General features: G+C 40.9%; 1 protein-coding gene and 1 long non-coding RNA gene across 2 annotated transcripts in view; both read left to right on the top strand.

Annotated features, from left to right (window-relative positions):
* Positions 1–6,416: 6,416 nt before the first annotated feature.
* Positions 6,417–7,137, top strand: LOC124265408. Its single transcript, XR_006895447.1, has 2 exons — positions 6,417–6,656; positions 7,075–7,137. It is a non-coding gene; the product is annotated as an uncharacterized LOC124265408 (long non-coding RNA).
* A 10,026-nt stretch (positions 7,138–17,163) lies between these two features.
* Positions 17,164–22,205, top strand: part of LOC124265409 (sodium- and chloride-dependent glycine transporter 1-like) — a 47,006-nt gene continuing 41,964 nt past the window's right edge. The window contains exon 1 of the mRNA XM_046700180.1: positions 17,164–17,645. The gene's annotated coding sequence lies outside the window, so the exon portion shown is untranslated. The remainder of the gene's footprint in view (positions 17,646–22,205) is intronic.

Raw genomic sequence — 22,205 nt, forward strand, 5'->3', positions numbered from 1 at the left:
AAATAGGTTGTTTTCAATGTGCAGGAAAAATTAGATTTTTATTCTGAGTAGTCGGTTACATTCGTTTAGATAATCTTTCTTTTGTTGTAAATAAGTTGGTTTCGAACTACGTCTGCTCTGTGGGCTTTGCACAAACGATAATGGCCTTTGACCCCTATTTCACATACTTGACATGCGTAATTGACATGACCCCTTCTCACACAGTGGGCATGCATGTGACAATATTCAGTCATACAGCGCTTTCTGCATGGCCTGGGTTTGCCCAGCAATACCCACTTACAATAATACGTTCCCAAGGTCCACATGTTGTATACCATATGCGAAGTCAAATCTCTAAATGACTGTTTAAACGCCAAAGCACATTCCATTCTCAGCCACAGCATTGTATACAGGGATGTTTAACCACTGAGCCGACTCGAGTCCATACACACAGCATTATACAGAAAGTAGGTCAGAGATATCGAGCCAGGTTATCGCTTTGCTTGGCGTTTGCTTGGAGTTTGCTTGGAGTATGCTTGGAGTTTGGTTAGTTTTCCTGGGGGAAAATGGGAGAGGATTGGGAGAGGATGGGATTTCCCAGAAAAAATGGGAGAGGATTGGGATTTCCATATAGACATATTGGAAGTATGGGATATATATACCCAAGAAAACAAAAACATGCCACCAAGAAGAGATTTGTCTTCAGACCAGATCCAGGAAATACGCTCCCTTCGCGGTGTGCTCCCAGCAAGCGAGGTCAAATAGCGCTTCGGTATTTGGTCCACAAGGCTGTACGAGCTATGGCAAGAGCCTGCTGCAGAACCTTTGACCCTCTTGCCCGCCGGCGAGATAGCTCCGACGGCGCCCTCCAGCACAGATGTATTGCCTGCCGCAGAACCTTCGACCCTCTTGCCCGCCAGCGAGATAGCTCCGACATCGCCCACCATCCAGGACTACTACGACCGTTTGGGGAGGCTCTAGGCTCGTGTCGAGCAAAACGGGACGATGTTGTCGGCTCGTGTGGAGCAAACCGCGACGATGTTGGTCAACATCGTGTCTAGGCTGGACGACGACGACGAAGTACTCCGGGAGGAAATTGAAAGCGTTGAGGAGGAACAAGAAGAGACGCGTCTGGATGTCCAGAAGGTGCGACAGATGCTAGAATCGGTCCAAAAGAGGACCTACCTTTCGCTAGCCGTCATGTTTCTCTGGAAGGTCATGCACAAGACCTGGAAGCACAAAACACCGACCGATAAACCGGTCGACAGACAGGCTGACGAGAAGACACAAACGCCCAAACCAGTTTCCACGGTCAAACCTCGGGACCCCTTCCAAATGTACTGGATAGAAGAAAAAAATATCAAGAGAGATGCGATACTTTTTCTTGCAATTGGAAATATAGAAATATTTTTTCGGGGAATTCACCCCCCAATAAACCTTGCAACACAAACTGCCCAAGAAACCTCACTCGGTCAGCGCTCATATATGAGCGCTGGCGTGACCTACAACATGGGGCTATCTAGGCCAGTAGAACGCTCATATATGAGCCTGGCGTGACCTACAACATGGGGCTATCTAGGCCAGTAGAACGCTCAACCATGTGCGCTGGCGTGACCTACAAACCTCACTCTGCTCACTTGCAAAACTTTCCTCCGTTACCCCAACTCGGACTCGACAGGCTGGATTCCCAGTCCAGCGCTCTACTGTTACGCTGTTGGGACGGCTGGTGTTACCACGGCAAATTTAACATGTCTAAGCTGTGGAGCAGGTCTATTTTTAGCTAGTCTGTCTCACAGTTCCTGAACCACATTATTTCCCCTATAGCCTAGCCTTCCCTGCAGTGCTAAAGCCCTAAATGAAGCGAGTCTATATTTCCCCAGGTTCAGGTTCTGAATCTGGACTCCCTGGGGCTCCTTTTCAATTTATAATAGTTTTGTTTGTTACTGTCAAAATTATATCTATTCAGAGACTAAGCATTAGTGTAATTTTTAGCGTATGGACACCGTTGTAGTCAATAGTAGGGGGACCATCGAATGCTGTCTCCCGCTTGGGGATCATCATTTTTACTGGACGCTGGGAGCGGAATTAACCCAAATTAAGCAATTAGGGTACCCTGTATTCGTACGCCCGCTATATAGCTACTACATGTTATTATCTTTGTACATTATCATTTTGACGCATTTCACATTTGTAAAGTAAGGAAATTATGTCAAATGCATGTGTTCAGATTGGACACACTTTCTGTATTCATGTAATATGATGTGCGGCGACAAACAGATGTTGTACATAGTATATTCATGATATGTTGGAGATGTAGACACATTCCTAGGAGTGGGATACGAGTTAAAGTGGGAGACTTTCATAGTTTCTGTTCTGATCAGTTGTGTTTCACGAGATACAAAAACGTGGATTGGAACATGTGTAGACATTCCATGCTAATCAACATTTTGACATTGGAAGTGGTAACGACATTCGTCACTTGCTGCTGGTGAGTTACAGTGGTGGTGTGTTGTTTGACGCCGCACTCAGCAGTATTCCAGCTATATGGCGGCGGTCTGTAAATAATCGAGTCTGTACCAGACAACCCAGTGATCAACAGCATGAGCATCGATCTAAGCAATTGGGATATGATGACATGTGTCAAACAAGTCAGCGTGCCTGACAAGCCGATTCCGTTAGTCGCCTCCTACGACAAGCATGGGTTGCTGAAGACCAATTCTAACCCAGATCTTCACGGGTTTGGTGAGTTACAGATAAAGAACCAAATAGGCCAGGAGCCAGGAGCTAAAAATTGACAAATTGGTACCACTCAGAGGGACCAAAAGTTTTAGTGTTTTTTTATATTCCTTTATGTCTCTACATATCAAAATGTATGATGGCCATGCCAGTTTGGTAGCTCAAATCCAAGATGGCCGCCAAAAAACTCCAAAACTTTCAAAAAATGTCAAGCACCAGCACTAATCGTGAGTAAAGTTTAACAAATGGGTTTGAAATGAAAAAAGGGAGGTAAAATAATGCCAAAATGATTATTTTTTTTTATTTAATATCAAGTTGTGTTATTTGATACCTTTAAATCATATCGTTTTCCGGATTTTGTAAGAGTCAATATTGTAAGTCTTGCAAGTGCACAACAGTCTGTAAACTGCCAAGTTGGCAGTGCCTTACCAATGGACTGAAATGCACTGTGACATGTTGGAACCAGACTTGTGACAACATGGTATGCGAGGACCATGACATGCCGAAGAGTGACACTGATGATGCAGCTGATGTTCATGATGCAGAACAGTGACTATCACTAACCAATTTTGCTTTCACTCTTTGAAATTAAAGAGCTGTCTTCAGAGTAAATAAAATGATGAGTTTTCGAAAAAAGCTCTTTGAACTTTGACTCTTACAAAATCCGGAAATGATATGATTTAAAGGTATCAAATAACACAACTTCATGTTAATTAAATCTTATTAATCATGTTAGCACTATTCTACATCCCTTTTTGCAATTCCAACCTATTTCTTGAACTTTACTCACGATAAGTGCTTGGAATTGACATTTTTTGAATTTTTTAGTTTATTTTTTTTTGGGGTGTGTGTGTGTGTGTGTGTGTGTGTAAGGTGTGTGGCGGCCATCTTGGATTTACCCTCGTTCTGAGTTTGAGCTACCAGACCGACATGGCCATCATTCATGTTTTATATGTAGAGACCATAACAACTTTAAAAAAACATAAAAGTGTTTGGTCCCTCTGAGTGGTACCGAAAAATTGTCTGGCTCATGACCTAAAAGACATTTAGGGAACTGATGGTGTTAGCGAAGCTATTGTTGTGTTTTCCATTCACAACACTGCCCGTGCATCTGAACAAAACACAAATCAAAATGCAATTTTATATCTCACATGGTTAGCGTGTGATGCACGTGTAGGCTGAAAACAAAATGTGTGCGCCTTTAGGAGCGCACAACGTCTGATGCAACTTGGGTAAGCACTCGCTTAAAATGTTTCTGAAACAGAAGCTCAATGAGCAGTCAGTGTGGGCGATAGAGTTGGGAACGTCAGTGTCCCCGGTTTTCCGAAAATATCGCAAATCACAAAGAATATAAAGGTATAATTGCCGTAAAAACGGATGGGTTGAAAACACTTTAATTGTATTCTTAGAATGGTTTGACACAATGCATTTATCACTATGTGTATAACTTATTCTTTATCAAAAACTCCGTCCTCATAAGATCCCCATCGTAAATCTCAAACACCATCCCGCATCCCCATTGCATCCCTATTCCAATACCACTTGCCAATGCACATCTCTATATTCATTCTCATTCTACATTACTATCTACATCCAACAATTCCAACCCCATGCCATTGCTATCCGGATATTCCATTCCTATTCGGATACCCAATTCCTAACAGGATATCCCGTTCCTAAACATCTCAGTCCCAAACCCACAAACCCACCTTCTTTCCATCCATCATCTCAATCCCCAACGTACCCCATACTCCCACCCGCCACGGTCCCACCTACCATCTCTATCATCATCCCATCCCGTCCTTTTCCCGTCCCTTTCCCATCCCATTTCACTATCCACATCCCCATTTCCATGCGCATTCCCACCAATTTCTTCTATCCACATCATATCTCCTTCCTTCCACCATCCGGCACCACCTTACCCACACCCTCCATACTGGCATCCATATTCCACATGCCCACCTTTCAATCAATATCCATCCGCAATCCTCGCTTACTTCACTGTCCCCGGACAGGTCTATGAGCACATCTTGATTCCATATCCAATTACACCATATATATATACATTGAAAACATGTAGCTTAATACACCACGTACTTGTTTATTCAAGATTCAGAATCCCCACTGACATCCACGTTACGTCCTAGATATCCTGGCAGCATGTACCAATCATTTGTTATTACTTATCTGTTACTTATTAACATTAGAATCTCTGCAACTCACTGACAAACGGCACCTTCAACGCTATCGGTAGTTAGAGTTACCTCCCTTCGACAGAAAACCCTCGTGGCTAACAGCATTACCCAGTCGAATTCACATCCCATATCCCTTCCACAAGTCCCACACCTTATTTTCATCAACGACCCACCCAAACTGTCATTTTTTGAATCCCTGTCGCTCGTTCACATCTCATTTTATTTTCCTTATCCATATCCAAACCCACATCCACCAAATTCACATCGAAATCTACTTCCACTTCTACCTTACCCAACAAAGTCCCCACCCCCGTCTCAATCTCCCTTTCTTTCCCCATTCACCATCACCATCCACATTCCAGAGCCACGCCCACAATCTCCAAACCCAACCTTTCCATTCCCATTCCCATGTCCCATTATTCTCATCCACATCCAAATAAATCTCCATCATTCACTTACACAACCTCCAAGACTTTTCCCATTCCCTTCCCTAATACATGTCCTTTATCCGCATCCCGATCTTCATCCCTAGTTTCAAACAGTGACATTCCCTAATCCATGGAAACCATCCATGGCTTTGCCCCGTTGCCGTCTACACCCACGAACGCACCAACCATCATCATCCCTATCCGCAATATATGTACTCGTCCCGTTTAAACATACACATTTCTTCCCCAGGTTCCAATTCCAACACACATCCAGGCTCATCGCCCTTTCCAATCTAATCCACATCTCAATTCAAATCTAAATCCAAATCTACATCCACATTCTTATGCTCCAACTACGTCCAAATCCATATCCCCACCTCTATCCCCCATCTACATTCAAATCCACATTCCCAACCATATGTCCGATGTAATCCAAATCTACATCCAAATCCACATCCTAACCCATGTCCCCATCTACAGCCACATCTACATCCAAATCCACATTCCCACCCTTTCCCCATCTACACCCAAATCCACATTCCCATTCCATCCCCTATCTACATCCAAATCCCAATTCCCCATTGCCACCTACATCTCTCGATGTCTCCTTTTTCGTCCTCACTCCGTATCCATCCCAATTCCCTCTCTAGATTTCCCTCCCCATCCACCATATCCATCCACAATGACCATCATTTAGAACCACCCCAGTCATTTAAATCAGCATTTCAGCAGCCATGAGTTTGGACTACATGTACACGATTATATTAATCATATTGAAAAAGTGAGTGAGTGAGTTCTACGCCGCTTTTAACAATATTCCAACAATACCACGTCAGGGAATACCAGAAATAGGCTTCACACATTTTTGTGGGGAATCGAACCCGGGTCTTCAGCGTGTCGAGCGAACGCCTTAACTACTCGGCTACCCCACCTCTCCCAAAATATTGATAAATAACACACTATTGTGAGTGCTCAGTTTTAGGCCGCTTTAGCAATATTCCAGTAATGTTATGAAACATCTGATGTAGGCGTCGCCGATGAGAAGATCTGACACTTAGTCAAAACAAAGTGATTGTCAAGATCACATGTGGTTGAGCTGTATATACGTTGGATGTTTCTTATAGTGTGGTTGAACTGTATGTGTCGGTTGAGTGAGTGTACGTGCAGTTGGGCTGTGTGCGAAGTGATATTGCACGTGAAAAGCAGGCAGTTTCTGCGACTTAGCCATAAAAGTGGACGGTTTGATGTGACGGGTGCAGTCGTGATATGATAGAGCGGAGCGACGGTGTGAAAGCTGAGCCAGGAAAATTATCATGGCGTGAGTAAATTTTGCATTTAATTATGGAAAGTGTTAGATTGTATTTTTATGTCCATAATGTTGAATTGAATAGCACAGTGTCGGTCATAGGTTGATATTTAAACATCACTCAGGCGAAATGTAAACATGGCAATTGTTGGTCACTGTAGTGAGTATGTATAGGCATAATCACTTGTCTGTGTTGAATAACACGTGTATGTTATTCTAAGTGTAATTATGCTGACATTGCTCTGTGTATTATCATTCTGAGTATTTAATACTCTGTATTGTGTTGAATGATTGTGTATTGAGTATATTACACTCGAGTAGTAAGTGTGTATAATCATTCGAATTGTGAATTGAATGATTAGTGTACATTGAGTATGTGACGCTCAAGACGTAAACAAGTGTGTGTAACAAGTACTTTGTCTTTGTGTAGTGTCGGGGCCGTATTGGCTTGACGGCCTGTGTGCTGGCTAGTTGAGTGTGGCGGGTCAACACCAAGTATGCTGACCAGCGAAGTGATGCCTCTCACCAGTGTTGTGACCGGACGTTGTCCAGTGCCAAGTATGGAGGGCAGGGTAGCCTCAAGGTATTGCCGGTTGAGTGTGGCGGGTCAACTCCAAGTATGCTGACCAGCTAAGCGATGCCTCTCACCAGTGCCTCTCACCAGTGTTGTGACCGGACGTTGTCCAGTGACAAGTATGGAGGGCAGGGTAGCCTCAGGGTATCGTCAGACAGGGTGTGACCGTGTTCGTGAGGACGTGAACTGTACATACCATTAATCTGTGCAACCTCCTGTATAGGAGCCGATCGTCAATTAGATATGGACTGGAATATTACATTTTTGTAAATGTTTCATTTGTATGCCTATATTTGATTTGTGTATTGTGTATAGGAGTATGAGTGTATTGGGTACCGCTGGTGTAATGGAGTACTGAGTGTGTATTTGAGTGATGTACTGAAGGTGTATTTGAGTGATATATGACTGAGATGTTTGGATGAATGTATTTGAGGTGAGGAAGGGTTGTGCAAGCTGAATATTTGAACTTTTCTTGATTTTCCATTTCATTTTGTTTTGAAATAAATTATATTTATTTCAACACCACCTTTGTTTTATCTCGCATTGTGACAGTGATACTTTCACACTACCGATGATAAACCTTACAGCTTCTCTGAAACAAATAGTAATACAGAATACCTATAGTTAATAATAAAGTATTTGCACACATACACACTACTTTTTAATTACACTCGTAAAGATCCACCTGTGAAGATCCGGGTTAGAATTGGTCTTCAGCAACCCATGCTTGTCGTAAGAGTCGACTAACAGGATCGGTTGATCAGGCTCGCTGACTTGGTTGACACTTGTCATCGGCTCCCAATGACGTAGATCGATGATGATGATGATGATGATCACTCGATTATTATGACAGGCCGCTGTCACATAGCTGGAACAATGCAGTGTGCGGCGTTAAACAACAATCAATCAATAAATTAATCGTTAACATCCGGCCGGGTAAAGATTGGTCTTCAGCGACCCATCGGGTGGTCAGGTTTGATGACTTGTGTGATGCATATCATCGGATTTCATCTGCGTAGACCGATGTTCATGATGTCAGTCACTTGATTGTCTGCTCTAGACAGACCGCCGTCATAGAGTTGGGATATTGCTGAGTGTGCGTAAAACAAACAAAACGTTTGGTGTCAATCAGTCAAACGATTCATGGATCCAAATCTCTGCATTTGAATGGGATATCATGTTCATCATTTAATCATATTATAAGACAAAAACAGACAAAACACTGCTTGTAAGAATCATATATGAAAGACAAAGTGTCATCGTATTGTTGTTTACCATTGACGTCACCGAGACATCATCTGTCAATATCCTTCAAGAAAATGTCTCTAAGCATTATTGACCAATCAATTCCAGTTAGTCTTTTGACAAACAAATGTGTCCATGTTCATTTCGGATGTTATTTTCATGGTAATAAGCTGGTCATCCGTTACGGCCTACCGTTGACGACTGTGACGTCAAGGAACACGAAGTCAGCAGGTTTACTCTCATAACGCAGACCTCCCAAAACGCAGACCTTCCAAAATGCAGATAAAAATAGCACACTAATTAATTGGGCCATGCTGGTCACCCCTAGTTAATGAATGGCCTGGTCCACACTTTGATAAATATGGGGAACAGCAAGGGACTAAGTGAACATCTTTGTCTAACACCAGTGGAACAATCAAAATATTTTTTTCCATTTCTTAAAAGAAGATAAAGTAATATAATTCGGTTAACCATATCGAACACTTTCTTGAAATCCACGAAAGCACAGTAAAATGTGCCTTTTCTTCGAGTTATATGCTTTTGAAGAATAGATTAAGGATAACTTACACAAAGTGTTCAATAACGATCTTCCCCTATAGTTACTAGTTTCATTATTACTTTCCTTTCCATAGAATAGAATAGAATAAAATAATACTTTAATGCCTTTTCAGCAATTTGTGTTACATTAGCAGAGCTACTGACACACCAGAGAGATACAAAACATATTTACATAAATTCATTGATTTAGGTATCTTCACATTTGTTTAAGAGAGATATGGTACTTGGAATAAAGGATGTACGGGCTCTCTTAGTTTTCACAATTGGAACTTTGTAGCGGCGGCCTGACGGGAGGAGGTTGTATTCCGAATTTAAGTAGTGAGTACGGTCAGATATAATTTTGACAGCTTGATTCACGATTTGCCGCTCATATATTGATGATAAACATTCAAATCTGACTCCAGCGATTTTACTTGCAGTGTTAACAATTTTGTCTATTTTAGATTTGAGATTAACTGAGAGAGACCCGTACCAACAATGGAAGGAAAATGTTAAAATACTCTGAATAAATGCTGCATAAAAAGATGACATCACAGATGGGTTAACATTAAACGATCTCAGTTTACGCATGAGATGAAGACGTTGTTGACACTTTTTGTATAGGGCTTCAGTGTTGGAGTTCCAGTTCAGCTTAGAGTCAATGAAGGTTCCCAGATACTTATACTCCGACAATGTCTCAACACATTCACCGTTGATTATCGCTGGAAGCATTTCTGTGGGCTTACTCCGAAAGTCAGTTATCAGTTCCTTTGTTTTTGTGACATCTAAGAGTAAGTGGTTTTCTGCACACCAAGTCGTGAAATGATTAATGTCCTCTTTATACAGGTCTTGAGAATCAGTGTCGTTCAGTTTGCCGACAATTGCTGCATCATCTGCGAACTTTACAGTTGAACAGGTTGAATTCGAGCTTGCACAATCATTAGTGTAGAGGGTGAAAAGAACAGGAGATATTACACAGCCTTGTGGTGCACCAGTGCTGGTAGTCCGTTTACTCCATACAGCCCCGTTAACTTTGACGTACTGCTGTCTGTCTACAAGAAAGTTTTCGATCCTCTTGATGAGGTATGAGTTAACGCCCATGTCTAACAGTTTCTGTATCATGATATGTGGCTGGATGGTGTTGAACGCAGATAAAAAGTCAACGAAGAGGATCCTGATGTATGACTTAGGTGTCTCTAGATGTTTATAGACAGTATTAAGGAGTGACAGTGTGGCATCAACAACTCCTCTCCTCGACCTGTAGGCGAACTGAAGCGGGTCCAGTGTGTCGGCGACGTCTGTCGGAGATGTCTCAACAAGATGCGTTCCAGCGACTTCATTGCTATAGATGTGAGTGAGAGCAACTGGCCTATAGTCGTTGAGTTCTTTAGGTTGTGTCTTTTCAGGAACTGGTACAATTTCTGATGTTTTCCAGACAGAAGGAATAACATTTGTATTCACTGAGAATTGAAACAATCTAGTGAAAACTGTACACAGTTGAAGTCTGCACTCCTTCAACACAATGCCGTCAAGGTTGTCAGGTCCTTTTGCTTTTCTGATGTTAATTCTGGAGAAGCTTTGAATGACGTCAGCTTCTGATATATGAATACGACTTTCACTATCTTGTACGGCTTCACTAACTTGAGCTCTCTCATTGGTAAAATCGTGACAATCAAAGCGGCTGCAGACAGTGTTGAGGTCCTCAGCAAAGGTCTTATTGTCCCCGGCGTTGGTTGTCTGTCGTCGCCTGCTCTTGCCAATCATCGTGTTCACGCCTTGCCAGGCTTGTTGCAGATTGCTTTGCTGAAACTGTCTCCCAACTTTCTCTTTGTACGCTAGTTTACACTCACGAGCTTTAAGATTGATGTCCTTCTGTATGCATTTGAGTTTTATTCTATCTTTCTTCATGTACGCTCGTTTATTTTCGTTTAAGAAAGATTTCATTTCTTTTGTGATCCAGGGCTTGTTGTTTGGGAAAATTCTGATTTCTTTTTCTGGTATTATGTTGTTGACACAAAGATTTATATAATCAGTAATGACGTCACACATTCCTTCTAATGTTTGTTCTGCATCATAGAACATGTCCCAATCCGTACACGCAAAACATCCTTGTAGGGTTTCAATAGATTCTTTGTTCCATGATTTGACAGTCTTAACAATAGCCTTCTTTGTTTTTAACTTTTGACGATATGTGGGCAGCAAAATACACAAAAGTATGGTCCGAAGCTCCTAGGGGTGGTTTACCATATGATTTGTAGGCGCTCTTGATGTTACCATAACACAAGTCAAGGATCTTGTCTTTCCATGTACAACATGCTACATACTGATACATACATATATAGATATTATAATAGCAGTTGTCCATGCAGCTAGGAAATGACCTTTACATAATATTTGTGAAAACAATAAACCTAGGTAGGGTGCAATCATATCCTTAATTTTCTGTAAAACTTCTGTTGGAATACCGTCGTCTCCTGGAGACTTATTCAGTTTAGTATCGTCTATTGCAGATATAACATCTGCTATTGTTATATCATGAGACAGTTCATCATTAACACAATCAGTATAATGTTAATAGCTATGTTCAGGAATATAGTTTCCAATATAAGCATCTCACTCCTGGTCACAGTCATCACGTCATACAGGATTTGATAAATCTTTGAAATATATATGCCATGTTTGTGGTAAAATATTATTCTTATCAGATCGCCCAGATGAATATTTTCTTACAACCTTTACATATTATTAATTAAATAAATATTGACGACATAAGGGATCACTTGCTAGATTGTCAAAACTCGTTACGTGGATGATACTATTTTTCTTAATCAAGGGTACAGCCTACTAATCATGGATGCAACCAACCATAACAAGTGTTGTTTTAACGGGTCTGCGTTTTGGGAGGTCTGCGTTTTGGGAGGATACCAGTCAGCGGTCTAACCCACTTAGCCATCGCTGCTTCCACAAAAATGGAAGTCGGACAACTGGTCCAATCATCATCAGTCAGCTGCAGCAAATTAAAAGAAATTAAACTTAGAACTGTGCGAGAAATATATACTCACCAACATTGAAAACGCACCAGTCTAAAATTGTCCATATTTTCATCAAGATGGATTTCAGCATGACAATGATCAATGAATATGACTAACCTGAAGTCGAAGGGCATGTCAAGTTGAAAAAATGCTTTAGAAATAAATTCCTGTCACAGTATGACTCTAAATTCCAAAACGCATCAACATGCAGCCACGCCAATAAAAAAGCGCGAATTTTATTCTGAAATCATGCTGACTGTGACATTAAAAGCAGGTGTAAGAGAAACGATTCTCATTGCTTCACTAACGATTGTGAAACGAGGACAGAGATGCAGAGGTTAACACCTGTCGAAAAAGAACGTGCACTAGGCATGATTCAGGTTGGCACCAGCAGCAGGGATATTGCTCCACAACTTGGACTTGGCCACTCAACCGTCGTTAGGCTTCATAGACGACATCAGCAGACAGGCAGCAGCCGTGACCTTCCACGACCTTGGCAACAACGTGTCACGACGCCCCGTCAGGATCGCCATATTGACCTTAACCATATCCGTGATCGAACACTGCCGACTGCCAGGACTGGTGCACCAGTTCAACGTCGACGTGGGGTCATCAGTGCTGACACCATGCGACGCCGTCTACACGCTACAGGGCTCCATGCTCAACGTCCTTACTTAGGACCAATTCTGACTGACAGACACCGTAATGAGCGTATACAATGGGCTAACAGGCGTGGTCAGTAAAGGTTACAACAATGGCATGGTGTGGTAGTCACAGGCGGGTCACGTCTTCATCTACGTAATGCTGACGGCCGATTACGTGTTTGGCGTAGACGTGGTGAACGTTATGCTGATGAGTGTGTGGTTCAGACAGACCGTTGGAGTGGTGGGAGTTTCATAGTCTGGGGTGAAATAAGTTACAATCACAGGACTGCCTTCATGTGTGTCAAGGGAGAGTTAATGCCCTTTACTACCGTGACCAGATTCTTCAGAATTACGTCGTATCATTCTTCAGTCACCACCAAGATGTCCATACTTTCCAACAGGACAACGCACGGACACACACAGCTAGACTCTCCATGCAGTATCTGACCCAGCAACACATCCAGGTAATTCATTGGTCAGCACTGTCACCAGATGTATCCCCAGTGAGCACTTGTGGGACGAAATTGGTCAAAGTCTTTCGCGGCAACAAAAGATGCGAGACATCCGGGAACTTGAGGCTGCACAAATGCAGAAGTGGAATGCCATCCTCCAGAACTCTATTCGGACGCTTATTGACTCAATAAGGAGACGTTGCACTGCATGTGTCAATGCAAATGGCGGTCACACGCGATACTGACTTTTCGATTTGACCCCACGTGTGTTTGATCCTTTCTGACTGTGGAACAATTAAATGAATGAGCGTCCTTTCTTTGTGTTGTTGTTTTTGTTAGTCGTCAGTCTGTTATTATCCACTCAAAAATTATCCATTCCTTTCACGTGCTTTTAGTAATCTGAACTTTTATAAGTGGTGCGTTTTCAATGTTGGTGAGTATATTTGCTGAGGCCAACAGGAAGGTTTGTGTCAATTTAATGGATATACATTTGAGTATCGTCTCTAAAAATGATATTAATATATTCTGTCAGCTTAGTGAAAATGAATGGCATCCCTGCACGCATTTATTGCCTCCATATACGCGCAATGTGTTGGGAATTCAACGCAGAAAATATTGCCATATATTTGCATATGGATGGCCAAGTTAATATATATGATTGCGAAGCCTCATATTATGTGTACATGCATGTATTATTACCTTTCCAAATTAATTTTGAAATTGGAGCAGGAGAATTAAGAATTTGATAACAAATATAAAATTGTATGGTATGTTTGGTAATGTAAATGTCCGTGTGTAGAATTAAATTGATTAACTTTTATTCAAAGATGTATTTTTGTGGTGAAACTGACCACACTTTAAATGAAGTTTGTATACTGTATGTAAGTAAAATTTGGTATATTGTACCTCCGTAAAATAGAACAAAATCACTATGTAAATATCTCCAAGAAAGAATATCGGTGACGCGTAAAAACGGGAAAAAATCCTTTATGTATTAGAAATAATAACAGCTATTAGCATGATAACACCTGTAAAACTCTCGATCTGGAAGTCATTAGAGTAAAACAAATGGATTTTTTTAACATATGGATATGACTCACCACTACAGAGCAGAGCAGAACTTTTATTACACTCAGGCCAGTATACTCGGCATACCAGGTACAGATATACAGTGAAGTGTAAATAGGATGGCGGGATGGTTTACATGGAAGATTATACAATTTTCATGATGGTATTACCAAATATGCACTGTTTTTTTAAAACACTTATAATTATGTTTACAGTTGAACAATTCGTTAAGTTTTAACACATTGGGATTTTTAACATGGTGTGGGATACATGTTTTCCGAAAATGTTTGAAGAAAGGGCACAGAAAGGTTAATGAAATTCATCGCCAACATCACACGTGTCGCAGAGGTTACACATTCTTTCTCCAAGTGGAATTATTGTTTGCCACCCACCTACTTCTATAGGTAAACGATGGCAAGATGTTGCAACACACATATAATAATAACAATGAATAATAATTATATAGTATATTACAGTGTCATGTGTTACAAGGTATAAAACATTTAGTACATATATAAAATACAAACAGCAGACCTCAGAAGGCCGAAATGACACCATGTTACAAATATAATATGCGATAATAGGCAAAATGATCGCTCCCATTACATGTACAGATACACTCAAATGTTCATTCATATATGCCAGAACACTACATACCATACACATATACACAGTTTAGTTCTCATACCTACAGTGGAACACACACACACACACACACACGCACAAACACATGCATACATCCATCCATGCACACACATACATACATACATACATACATACATACATACATACACACACACATACACGCACGCACGCATGCATGCATGCATACATACATACATACATACATACATGCATACATACATACACGTACATACATACATACATACATACATACACACAAACATACATACATGCATACATACATACATACATACATACATACATACATACATACATACATACATACATACATACATACATACATACACACATACATACATACATACATACATACATACATACATACATACACACACATACATACATACATACATACATACATACATACATACATGCATACATACATACATACATACATACATACATACATACATACATGCATGCATACATACATGCACGCACATACATACACACATACACACACATACATACATACATACATACATACATACATACATACACACATACATACATACATACATACATACATACATACACACACATACATACATACATACATACACACATACATACATACATACACACATACATACACACACACACACACACACACACACACACACACACACACACACACACACATACATACATACATACATACATACATACATACATACATACATACATACATACATACATACATACATACATACATACATACATACATAGAGGGGGCGGTGGGGTAACCTATTGGATAAAGCGCTCGTGCGTCACGCCGAAGAACCGGGTTCGATTCCCCACACGGGTATAATTTGTGAAGCCCATTTCTGGTTTCCTCCGCCGTGATATTGATGGAATATTTTTAAAACAGCGTAAAACCTTACTCACTCGCTCGCTCGCTCACACTCACTACACACACTATGTACATCCTCTCCTTTCATACACGCACACACACACACCAATAGGCTTATATATTTGGGGTTTTCCGGGCACCATTGCTTTAGCTATACTTACTGAGGCGTGATAATCCCTTGAACAATAGGGGATTAGCTTACGGTCTTTAGCATGTCATTATCACCTGTGACGGAAACCGATATATAAGCATTATATATAGGGCTCTAGTCGACAATGCTCGGCTGAATCCAACATATACGACATGGGTTACTCTCATTAGAGATTTGTTGTTTCATTATGGATATGGTTTTATCTGGTTACAACAGAAATTGACTCTAAATTGTACAGTATTTATCAGTGCTTTTAGACAAAGGGTTATTGATATACATTCTCAAATGTGGACATATAATCTAAGTTCACTTAGTGAAACAAGAACATATTTGCTTATCAAATCATCACTTACCATGGAAAAGTATTTATCTCAAATTGATATTATAAACTATAGGGTAGCCTTGACACGACTACGATTATCTTCTCATTCACTTATGATTGAGAAAGGAAGATGGGCTCGACCAAAACTAGCTTTAGAAAACCGATTATGTCCTTTTTGCAAAAATGACATTGAGGATGAATCTCATGTTATCATGGTTTGTCCTAAGTACTTGACATTTAGACGTCGCTACCTACCTCTGGACGTATACAAGTCTCCAAACATGATGAAGTTTACAAACTAAAGTTGAAGTATTAACCTTCAACTTAGCCAAATTTGTTTATCATATATTTCAGGTAAAGCAAAACTATAATCTGAATTATCCATGAATGTTTATTTCCTTCCTAGTGCTATCTTCTGTCACGAAAGGTCTTTGCAAGTGGGTTGGGGGGTGGGGGAGGGGAGGCAAATGTTGGCAGTGCGCTTTTGAAAGTATGTATGATGTATTTGTCATGTTGGCCGTTGGCCTATTAAAGAAATAAACAATAAACATGAAACCAGTAAGGAAGCAGACATCTTTATGGACAACAACTTCTTGTTTATAGAGTTGTAGCCATAAAGCTGTATGGTTCATTACTGATTCATCAACTTCTAGTATGTGGATCATGTGGATCAGAGAGAGAAAGAGAGAGAGAGAGAGAGAGAGGTGGGGAAGACTGACTTACGTTTGCTGTGACCTACGCAACATGAACATACATAAAATCAATATCAACTGAGATTTCGACTTGCTATAAGTGTGAATAACCTTTCACCATCGCTTCTTTCTGTGAAAGGTACTCAGTGATAAACACAAGTACGATGCGTTTTCTCCGTTCGGCTAAGTCTATTTATAGATGACCTCATCATTAATATGCAAATGTCAGAGGTCATAGTGGCTGAGCACATGTGCACAGAGTCGGAGCAAGTTCACTGCCGTGTTTATGTTTCTGTCAACCAGACGGTTGTAATTTGTGCTATAACAAATGTGCGTCACACAACGATGATGACACTTGCATGGATGGGTAGAGCAACAGCCATTAATGGAAGCCTGTGAAAGCTGGGTTAATCAGGTTGAAGCGAAACTCGTCTGTCAGAGTCACTCCGAATGTCACGAGGAAATCCACGTTATTTTGAAGAGATAATGTCTTGACACCTCGACTATTTTTAAGTCGGAGATAAAATATTGCCGGTATAAAACCTACTAAGTACGAGGGAGCGAGCTCGACCTACAGCGGGGCACAGATTGGACTTTGACCAGGCATCTATTTACAAGCCAGGACGCGATCTCGACATGTTTATGTAACATCATCTCATCACCCGACTGTAAATACTGACGTTGTACAATACTGACGCCACGAATACTACCAACTCAACCCCGCAGGTGAGTATATAAATTAATTGTCGCCGTTTATTGCTTCATTGATGATTATTAGTCGTTTCAGTGTTGAATATTTTCCGGATATGGAACTCTTCAGTTTAGAGTCGAGAAGTGGAGTATTGATTTAACCTGGCGTGACCTTCCATAGCAGACGACACGTTTCACATTCATCTCCAGCCGTCCCAGATCGTTCTCCCGATTTCTCCATTTGTGGAAAGCTTTTTCCGTTGAATAGATTTAATTTTGTTTGATCAAACATTTACTGTCGAACCGACATAGAATCTTTTAAAACGTATGCTTGGATTGCAGTGTTGTAAACAAGTGCTCAACTCAAGCCGTGACTCGGCTGTTTGAAATAGGAAGAGAGGTATAGCAGTATATGTAGTGCTTAGGCAAATCGTTTTCACTAACAGTGTAACTTTTAATTTAATCGTAAATGAGCAAGTCTTGGTTATTTACGTTAATTCAGTATACCTTCACTTACATGGAGAGAGAGAGAGAGAGAGAGAGAGAGAGAGAGAGAGAGAGAGAGAGAGAGAGAGAGAGAGAGAGAGAGAGAGAGAGAGAGAGAGAGAGAGAGAGAGAGAGAGAGAGAGAGAGAGAGAGAGAGATTGGAGATATTACATAACATGATTATTTCCATACACATCATACCTACAATAATCTCGGGATTATCAAGACGACATAATCGAGTATGCTCCAGGATAGGCCAGAGCAATATAATCGGAACCGTACTATTGACTATATATTTTGACTATTTATACGTGACAAACGTTTAAAGAATAGACGTACAATGACTCGCTTTCATCGTGGCTCCAGTAAAACCACCCAGCCAGCTATTTGTTAACCGTGATGACACAGGTATTGGGATATATCCCTTTAGAGATGCGTACAGTGTACAATATCACGTTGACTGTTTGTACACGTACACACTTGTAGCAATTACCACAATAAATTACATTCACTACGCACACTGAACATTGACAACTGAAACCAATAGTTATAAAATGAGCCATGTTATTTTACACGTCAATTAACTTGTCGAATGAGTGCACATCATCCCGTCGTTATATTGCTGGAATATTGATAAAAGCGGTGTATAAAAGTAAAGCATACACACAAATCACATAGACAGACCACATAGACAGAAAAAGGTTCCTGAATGATGCTGGGTTTATGAGCATACAACGAATTCGGGACACAGAAAGTCACACCACATGTTGTCTCTTCCTTTGAAACTTAAACAGTTAAAATTTGGAATGGAGACGATTCTGCAGAAGATACTATGAATACACACTGTCGATTTAGACAGTGGTCAGATGTAACACATGTTTTATTTGGAATTACACTTTCTCAGCAAAGTACAGATTGTTAGTAATTTTGTTGGGTTGAGCCCGGGATTCGAACCCACACATCAGGGTCAGGCACCTAATCGCCAGCACGTGGAAGCCGCGGTGGCTGAGCGGGCTAGGCGGCTGACCTTGCGTGCTTGCAATCAGGTGCCAGATTCTGAGGGTGTGGGTTCGAATTTCGGATTGGACTCAAACCAACAAAAGTACTAGAATCTGTACTTAACTGAAAATGTGTAATCCCAAATATAACACATGTTAGAAAAGAATAAGACACGGTTAGTGAAACATGCGATACAGTGCATGCGTGTTTGTGTGTGTGTGTGTGTGCGTGAGCGCGTGCGCGTGCGCGTGGTAGACTCCTCATTTTAAACACGTTCTATATTCATAGATATGTATGTAAGTTTGTATTTAATGCATATATACATCTCAGTCTGTGCTCACATTCTCACCACTTAGGATGGTACGATCCCCACATCTGTAACATACGCAATAATTATTACAATTTGTATAGTTATTGTCGTAACCGGGATTTGGGTGTTTGTAAACCCTACTACCAGTTACCTATAAAGATGGCCGTTCCGCATTGTCACGGGTGATATAAGCTCAGGTTACATACTCGCTTGGTCCGTCCGGGGCTTCTACGTCTAGAGTGAGAGGTCTGACGACCGAGACTCCTATCTACAACATTACATTCATGTACTGGCACTTTGGCATTACAAGGAATAACTCAACACTAGGTTCTATACTCGTATAGGTTTACTCGATCCCGCTCTTCATTACAAGGTGATCAGGACAGGATAGGGCACGCTCTTCACCAGATATGGAACTGATCGATCGCGATGCGAACGTTCTGCTGACTTTGTAACCCGCACCACTCTCTAGTGCAAACCCATCTTTTTTAAGGTGTTCGAGCCTTCTCCACCCTTGTCACATGACCAGATACAATCCATCTGATTTGTTTAAAGTTAAGTCTTTCCATGGTCTCATGTCGTACCTCGTTATCAGAGAATTACTGTAAACTCATCGGTGACTCACCGTTAATTGCTACTTTTAAGAGTCTTTTCTGTTCTGTTACTGAGTTATCCTGTTCTCTATTCCTTAGTTTTTTTCGCCTTATAACATTATGTTCCGAAACATTTCCGTAGAGCTTTTATGGTTCTTTATTGTTTATACCCGCAATTAGCAATATTCGAGCTTTTAGACTCCGGACTCCGGCCTTTAACTAATCGATTTTAAGCAAGAAAACCTAATGGTTGATAGCATGACCATCGGTTAACGTACTTATGATATCATCGTGTATAATGAACTAAATTACCGTTCGTTTTATTTAGTTACCTCTTGCGACAATGCGACAAGATTGTCTGGTCCAGACCGCCGCCATACAGCTGGAATATTTCTTAGTGCTGATTTAAACTAAGCCCTCTTACTCACTCACTCTTGCGACCAAAGTAGGTTGCAGTCAACCAAACGTCATTCACGGCATCCCCAAGAGGAAACGTTATCTTAGAACGTTATCTTAGACCTTATGATCGTACCGCTCTTGCTCAGTAATTGTTCGATCAAGGCTACTACATTCAAGGCCATTAGTGACGAAGTGATGTCCGATGCAATTCCCTATTTTGACTTATACCATACATTTCCGAATTATTTCAGGTGAACAAATTAGTAAACCTTATGACGGGTGCCACAGGTGCGGCAGGATACGCTCACCTTTTAGCGAACACCTGGTATCATCACTATTTCATAGTGATTCACAAACACATGCTCTGTCTTCGTATCGCATGGTGACAATCACTGGATTGTCTGGTCTAGACTCGATTTGTTTACGAACAACATCGTACAGCTTTAATACTGCTGAGACAAATATATATTGTCACAACAGTACAATCGAAGCTACGTTTAGCAGAGATTTCTGATGGCTGTTTTGCCTCTTCTATCTGTCATGTAATGTTTGGTATAGCACAAGGGACACAGGGGCCCTTTCTTCATAAATCATACTGATTCCCTTATCATTCGTAAAGTTTATATGTATTGGCTATGTGCTGTGTGGATTATACATACGTAAAGATAAAAAGTCAGGATTTCAATTAGGCATTAGGCATATTTTGGGAGATTTGTTTGTCACTGAAGTCTGAACAGACAGGTTACTCTGCGCTATATTAAAACAGTTTTTGACATATATTTATGGCATGCTCAGAATGATCCAGCTTAATATATGGCTGTCAGGTTGAAATAGTAATTTACAGTCACTGCGTAGCCAATTATCTGCATGTACATGATTAAACTGGATGTAACACAATGACAATAAGGGACGGTTGGGTAGCCTAGTGGTTAAAGCGTTCGCTCCTCACACCGAAGGCCCGGGTTCGATTCCCCACATGGGTACAATGTGTGAAGCCCATTTCTGGTGTCCCCCGCCGGGATATTGCTGGCATATTGCTAAAAACGGCATAAAACCATACTCAGTCAGACAATGACAATAAAACGTTATTCATTCAACGTTGTAATAGGTTACGACACATTGTATAGCTTTTAAAAAGGACTTTGCACTGTGACGCGGACCCAGTTTCCAGACTGTATGTAAACATTGTCATTAATAACTTAGGTTAAGTTGAACCTCTGACGGAGTAGCTCAGGTAATTCACTACAGCTATATTGTAAACCTAGGCGACACATAATGGTACTTGAACGACCCTGATCAAAATTTGAGGGCACAATTTGATCCGAGCTAGTTCCACAGCTGTCGCTGCCAACAGGCCCACATACTTGTAACGGTGAACGAGTACTGTTTGCCCCCAGCTTGGCCTTTTTAGCAAGCACCGTGTTTTTTTTGTTAACATGCGTAAATGTCTGGATTGTTTTGGAAACTAAAACGAGAACATGCATAGTTAGCTAAAAACTATGTGTTTTTTTCAGTTGAGCGAAGCATTAACCATACAGGGTTACTACATAATATAAAGCAGTTACTAAATCGACCCACAAATAAATGAATTATGAGATGCATGCTTGGTTTATAACAACCGAAGCATGGTCAAAGCACATTTTGTTATTTTTTCACTGTTTGTTTGGGCTTTTCAGAGGGGTATCAATGTTGTCCACATGCACTAGGGGGGTCGTCATTGATTTTGTACATGGCATGCAGGGGGGGGGCACTTATTTTGTACACGAAGTTTAGGGGGTTCATTCACATTGCTTCTCCATAAAAATCTTC

This window comes from Haliotis rubra, unplaced genomic scaffold (genome assembly GCF_003918875.1).
Source record: "Haliotis rubra isolate DU_JTF1 unplaced genomic scaffold, ASM391887v1 Scf978, whole genome shotgun sequence".
NCBI classification, from domain to species: domain Eukaryota; kingdom Metazoa; phylum Mollusca; class Gastropoda; order Lepetellida; family Haliotidae; genus Haliotis; species Haliotis rubra.